Source organism: Octopus bimaculoides, chromosome 9 (assembly GCF_001194135.2).
Source record: "Octopus bimaculoides isolate UCB-OBI-ISO-001 chromosome 9, ASM119413v2, whole genome shotgun sequence".
NCBI classification, from domain to species: Eukaryota; Metazoa; Mollusca; class Cephalopoda; order Octopoda; family Octopodidae; genus Octopus; species Octopus bimaculoides.
In genome coordinates, this window is record NC_068989.1 from 75,358,505 (window position 1) to 75,365,753 (window position 7,249).

The 7,249-nt window shown below is 39.1% G+C and overlaps 1 protein-coding gene and 1 pseudogene across 2 annotated transcripts in view; both read left to right on the forward strand.

Moving 5' to 3' along the window:
• The window catches only part of LOC106869760 (ras GTPase-activating protein 3), a 214,418-nt gene that overhangs the window by 54,898 nt on the left and 152,271 nt on the right, over nucleotides 1–7,249 (forward strand). The gene's annotated exons all lie outside the window — the stretch shown is intronic.
• LOC128248788 (U4 spliceosomal RNA) overlaps nucleotides 7,131–7,249 on the forward strand; it is a 150-nt pseudogene continuing 31 nt past the window's right edge.

Below are 7,249 nucleotides of genomic sequence, written 5' to 3' on the forward strand. Positions count from 1 at the left end.
ATATATACAGTGGATGTTTCATACCATTAGGAAAATATAATTAGAAAGTGCCTTGTGTTAAGTCATTATTCTTAAATTCTGTTTCTCCAAGTGATAGATAAAATATTTTAAAAAAGGCAGCATATAAGCATTCCCATTTAAAAACAGAATAATCATCATTTAACATGCGTTGTCCATGCTAGCATGCGTTGGACGGTTTGACTGGGCTAGCATGCTGGAAGGCTGCACCAGACTCCAGTCTAACTTGGTATGGTTTTCTATGGTTGGATACCTTTCCTACCCCCCAACCACTCCGAGAATGTAATGGGTGCGTTTACTTGCCACTGGCATGACACCAGTATCTGCCATGACTGCAATTTTGCTCAGCTCAATGGGTCTTCTTCTCAAGCACGACACAATACCAAAGGTCTCAGTCATTGCTTCTGTGAGGCCCAACACTCGAAAGGAACTCAGCCATTTTGTGTCTGTGAGGCCCAGTACTTGAAAGGTGTTTACATGCCACCAGCACGGGTGCCAGTTACCACAACTATGATTTTACTTGACTTGATGGGTCCTCTCAATCACAACACATCGCCAAAGGTCTTGGTCACTAGTCATTACCTCTGTGAGATTCAAAGATTGAAGATCATGCTTCACCACCTCGTCCCATGTCTTCCCGGGTCTACCACTACCATAAGTTCCCTCCACAGTTAGAGATAGGCACTTTTTTACACAATATTTGTCTCCTAATATCTCTTCTAAACTTCTGCCATAGTAAATCTTCAAGTTAGAAAAGATTTAAGTGGTGTAAGTGAAAAATATAGGGTTTGTAATTCATGCAGTTTGTAATAAAAAGGCTCCACTTATTTGTTGTTTCAATGTCCACTTTTTTTTTCACAGTAGCATGGTTGAAATAGGGGTCTGGTTTTGAAACAGGATTTTTTTACAGCCTTGATGCACTTCCTGTCACCAACCCTTTTTGTTTTCAAGTAAGGATTTAAAAAATTTTATTTCATAGAGATGAAAGGCATAGTTGACCTTGGCAGTATTTGAATTCAGAATGTAAAGAGTCTGGAGAAAGATTGCAAAACATTTTGTCTGATGCTCTAATGATTTTGCCAGATAATAAAAAGAAATGAAATATTGCCAGTGTATGTATTTTTATTGGCAAAACGACCCTCTCAAGGCACAACATCTGTTTTAACACATGATTTCTTATAAAACACCCCACCTCCTCCACACATAAATAACCCAAACAAACTCTATTTTTTATCTTATAAGATGATTTTCTAGTTGAGTAACTCAGGTCACCACTTAAACTAAGCTGATGATAAAGAGATAGTAAAAGATAATAAACAGATCAAATAATACTTAGGAGCAACCTGGCTCAGCTTGTCTGGATCAACACTTTACATGTTAACATGCAGTCATTGATTGTAGGAATGCTGTGTGGTAGTGAGGTTATGTTATGCCTGTTGGCAGATCCAGCTGGCTTATGTAAGCCTGTAGGTTAGGTCATGGTAGCGGTAGAGATGAGTGGTTTGACCTCAGCCAATGTCCAGTTCCTTGGGAATTAACAAAGGTCATATTACTAAGAATCACCATCAGTTGGTTATAAGTGCAGGTAAGTGTCTTCTATTATAGTCTCAGGCTGATCAAAACCTTGTGAGTGAATTTGGTAAATGGAAACTGAAAGAAGCCCTTTGTCAATATGTGTGTGTATGTGTACTCACTTAGGTATTTGGCCAAACAGTTAGGTGCAACCCACAGATCTCTTGTTCTATCTAGTTCAGTGGTTCTCATCCAAAGTCCATATGGCCCCTGTGGGTCCATATAAGATTTTGCAGGGTCCATGCAACAAAATAGTAAATTGGGGAGCGACAGTAGCATTTTAAGTGCCCCTGAAAAATTTTTGCTTTCGATGTATGTATTTGTATGTATTGCAAGAAACAGCAAAGTTTCTTTCTCTAACATTTTACATAGTTCAACCTACACAAGTTAATATGCAAAAAATAAAATAAACATTTTGAAAGAAGTATCTATAAAACTAGTTTTTAAACATCAAATAGCGATGGGGTCCACCAGAATAAAATAGTAATCAAAGGGGTTCATAGATAAAAAATGGTTGAGAACCCCTGATCTAGATCATGGTTCCCTTTTTTTCTTTTTTTCTGTATTTCCCTTTGTTTACCTGTTCACTGTCCTATTTTCCTGCTACTTATGCTAAAAATGTAGTTTTATATGCAACACTAATTATTATGAGGGGTTAATGAAAAGTTCCTGGCTTTAAGTGTATTGTGAAAGGCTTGGTTGGAGGTCCAACCTTCTGAGTTCTTTTGTAGGGCTTAGAAAAACTGAAGGACTGCTGCAGTAAGTGTGTGAATCTGAGAGGGGAATATGTTGAATAAAATCATAATTAACTGATCCTCCTGTATTTTCTTTTATCCAAAGCCAGGATCTTTTCAGCACCCACCATACATAATATTAATAAGTCTTATATTATTCTAACATCAGCATTTTAAAATCAACATTAACCCTTTTCCTTCCATATTTCTGTTGAAATACACTACATTTCTTTCAATTAATTTAGATTAGAAAATAATGAGGAATATAGCAAAGTAACTTCGTCAATATTAAGCTGATGCTTGGAACATAAAGTAACACAATATTTTAATGTTTTAATTTAGATCGTTTTTAAACAGGAAGTCTCTAGGTTTAAGGAGACTAAATATTGTGAAAACTATGACTAATGGTAAAGAATTTTTCATTCTAAAAACAATTACCCCACTGACATCCCCAAATTATTTTCCTGTGAAATCTTAAAATTACATCCCTAAGGGAACTTTCTTCCTGGTTAGGAATTGTAGTTCTAGATGTTTTAGACATACCATTCCACTTCTTATGTGAAGATCAATTTCTGATATTCAGTAGTCTACTGTAAAGAGTATATATTTCTTCTCTGGATGGGATGGCAGCCCCTTTGCAGGGTTACATATTTTTACTAGCTAAGTGGTCTGGATTAACGTGAAATGGAGTGTTTTGCTCAAGAACACACTGCATTGCCTGATCCAAGAATTGAAACTACAATCTTATGATCATGAATCCAACACCCTAACAACTAAGCCATGCACCTTCACAGAGAAACCAGGAAACCAGTTCTAGGCTCCTTACAGAATAATGTGGACTAACCATTGCAACTGTTGTAGCTGTCACCTGCAAGATCATCTTACTAGGGCTCTACTCTCGTTTGACACAGCAACTCTGGGCTAGAAGAGGCCTTGTGGTAGGCGCTACACCAGATGGCTGGACATGATTAAGGAACATCTCCAGAGGCTCAACATCACCTTGGAGGATGCGGAGGGGCTGGCACGGGACTGCCAGCAATGAAGAGTACCAGTGGACCTAGTCCACTCTACATATGATGACACTTCTGGGACTACTAACCTGGGATGACCCCAACCCCATCAAGCAAAAGCATGAAGCAAGCTAGAAAGCAGCAAGCAACCATTGTAAGGAATGCAGTGTTAGAATTTGGATATGTATTCTCTCTACTGTCCAGTCTATATTTCTTTACATCTCTGTCGATTCTGGTGGGAGCTAGAGTACTCGCCAATTGATGTTTCTCTGCACTCCTCATTGGTGGTATGCACTCCATTATAGTGTTTGGGACTAATGTGGTTATTAAGGGTCTGAGCTGAGTATATTTTACTTGTTTCAGTCTTTGGATTGCGACCATGCTGGGGCACAACCTTGGAAGGTTTTAGTCAAACAGATCAGTCTGGTACTTATTCCATTGGTCTCTTTTGCCAAACTGCTTAGTTATGGGGATATAAAAAACGAAAAAAAAAAAAACAACACCAGTTGGCAGGCAGTGTGGTGGTGGGACAGACACAAAGGCACACACACACACACACACACACACACACACACACACACACACACACACACACACACATGCTGTGCACATACACATGCTGCACACCCACACATGTTGCACGTGCACACACAGGCACACAGACACACACAATGGGTTTCCACAGTTTCACTGACCAAATCCACTCACAGGATATTGATCAGCCCAAGGCTATGGTAGAAGACACTTGTCCAAGATACTGTATGGTGGGACTGAACCCGAAACGATGTGATTGCAAAGCAAGCTTCTTAACCACACAGCCACATCTGCACCTGAGTAGAAGAGATGATTTCAAAGAAGCTGTTCTCGGTATGTCTAAGTATTTAAGGATGATTCTACAAGCAGTGGACAGGGATTGTGGAGGCTGGAATCTGCTGCAGAAGCAAATGCTTCCCCTTGTCCAGGTGATCTGGATAAATTAAATTTATTTCTGTGTATTCATGTTAATGTGGAAGCGCAATGGCCCAGTGGTTAGGGCAGCGGACTCGTGGTCATAGGATCGCGGTTTCGATTCCCAGACCGGGCATTGTGAGTGTTTATTGAGCGAAAGCACCGCGAGGCTCCGGCAGGGGATGGTGGCGAACCCTGCTGTACTCTTTCACCACAACTTTCTCTCACTGTTACTTCCTGTTTCTGTTGTGCCTGTAATTCAAAGGGTCAGCCTTGTCACCCTGTGTCACGCTGAATATCCCCGAGAACTACGTTAAAGGTACACGTGTCTGTGGAGTGCTCAGCCACTTGCACGTTATTTTCACGAGCAGGCTGTTCCGTTGATCAGATCAACTGGAACCCTCGACGTCCTAAACGACGGAGTGCCGACAACATTCATGTTAATATATGCTCAGTCCTTTTGACTGCATAGAGTATATTTTATATCAAACATAAGGAGACAACTAATTAAGACCATACATTAATTAAAGTTTGTGAAAGTACTATGAAACCAGTATTGATCACAAATTAACTCTTCTCGTTTGTTTAATTTTACCTCTATTTTTCCATGCCAGTTGGTTGCCCTTATAGTGACTAACCTTTACCTGTTTTTCAGCTAAGGTATATCTGATTCCATCTCTTCAAAGGCCCAAAGCTAGCTAACAATCTGTTTGACAGGAGAAATAACAGAATTGTCATCACCTGTAGCTGAGCAATTTTCTGTGAGTTAAACATATGCATGAACACGTTGTTGTTGGCACTCCGTCACTTATGACGTCGAGGGTTCCAGTTGATCCAATCAACAGAACAGCCTGCTCGTGAAATTAACGTGCAAGTGGCTGAGCACTCCACAGACACGTGTACCCTTAACATAGTTCCTGGAGATATTCAGTGTGACACAGTGTGACAAGGCTGACCCTTTAGATTACAGGCACAACAGAAACAGGAAGTAAAAGTGAGAGAAAGTTGTGGTGGAAGAGTACAGCAGGGTTCGCCACCATCCCCTGTCAGAGCCTCGCGGAGCTTTAGGTGTTTTCACTCAATAAACGCTCACAACGCCCGGTCTGGGAATCGAAACCGCGATCCTATGACCACGAGTCCGCTGCCCTAACCGCTGGGCCATTGCGCCTCAACTGCACGAACACATAAACACACATATACACACACGCAATGGTCTTTCAGTTTCTGTCTGCCATATTTGCTCACAAAGTTTTGGTTGCCCTGAGGCTACGTATAATAGAAGAAACTTGCTTAAGGTGCTATGCAGTGGGATGAACACTGAAGCTGCATATAGCCAATTTAATATTTAGATGATCATCGTTTTAACTTATCGTTTACATTAAAAAATCTTATTCATTAAACTAAAATTTATGTGTTTATGTTATGTGATTTTTGTGTGTAATTATTAAATTGCTGAATTGCACACTTGTGATAAAGTGTGTCAAATATCTGTTACATATGTATGAGTCTGTGTGGCTGTGTGTACATATGTATGTGTGTGTTTATTGAGGATTGCCTGTATTTAATTAGAACACTGTGTGAAACCTTAGTGTGGATTTAATTATATAGTTAGGCCATCTCATTCCACATGCTTCTATGCACTTACATTTGCACTCTTTTCCTGATAGTTAATTTGAGTATAATTTGTAAAACTGGTTCTTAATTTTGTTAATTGATTTGTGACAGCTGTGATTTTTTTTTTTTTTGTGTCTATTTTTCTCCCCTGGAATACTTTACCAACTTCTCTTTGTCATTTGCTATCCCCGACCGCATCAGTATATGTGTGACAATATAGGTGTCTTGTACTCTGGTCCTGGCCTGATCAAAACCTTGTGAGTAGATTTGGTAGACAAAAACTGGAAGAAGCTTATGTGTATGTGTGTGTGTGTGTGCATGCGCGTGTGTATATATTCATTTATTCTTTTACTTGTTTCAGTCATTTGACTGCAGCCTTGTTGGAGCACTGTCTTTAGTCGAACAAATAAACTCCAGGACTATTCTTTGTAAGCCTGGTACTTATTCTATTGGTCTCTTTTGACCTCTGCTAATTCACGGGGACATAAACACACCAACATCAGTTGTCAAGTGATGGTGGAGGGACAAACACAGACACACACACAAATATATATATATATATAAACATAATTAAGGGATCAGCAAATATTTGCTTTACCATATACCGAAGTTCAGAAATAGCAGCTAAAAAAGCTGAGAATCCCACAGATAGTATCACTTGTAACTCACAAAGGCGAAAACAAGAAGAAAAAAACAATGAAAAACTAACCAATTCCGAAAGTTAACAGTAGACGCGTTTCTGGATTATGATTGATAATCAATTTCCTTCATCAATACTGTATTCCAGTAGTAAATTCGACTATGCTAGCAAACTGTGCAAGCATGGACGAGTAACATTCTACACCGACACAGATCTGAAAGCATAACCGAATCCACCTCGGTCAGCCAGTCTAACTGTCCTTCCTTCAAGAAATTACCATGTGCGCGACAAGTGATACTGCAGAGAATCTGCGTATACTAACAGGGAGTGAATAATTATTACAAATTAAAAGGGTAAAGGATTATCAATTTATTAATTAATAAATCAATTAATAATTTTTACCAAATAATTTTTACCAAATAATTTTTAACAAATCCTTATCCAGACCTGATCCCAATGCTGGATGTTCAAGACCCAAATGAAGGGTAGATTTTCAATCCCAGGATCATCCTGGTTCCAGAAAGGTATATGTCTATGTAGAGCAAAATATAAACTGAGATACAGGGTCTCGGATGGACAGACAGAATTTCATGTTTATTATCGCAGAGGCGGTACCATAGCCAATGAGAGTTATCCGAGGCGTGGTTATTGCTAGTTGAAAATTATTATTATTATTATTATTATTATTATTATTATTATTATTATTATTATTA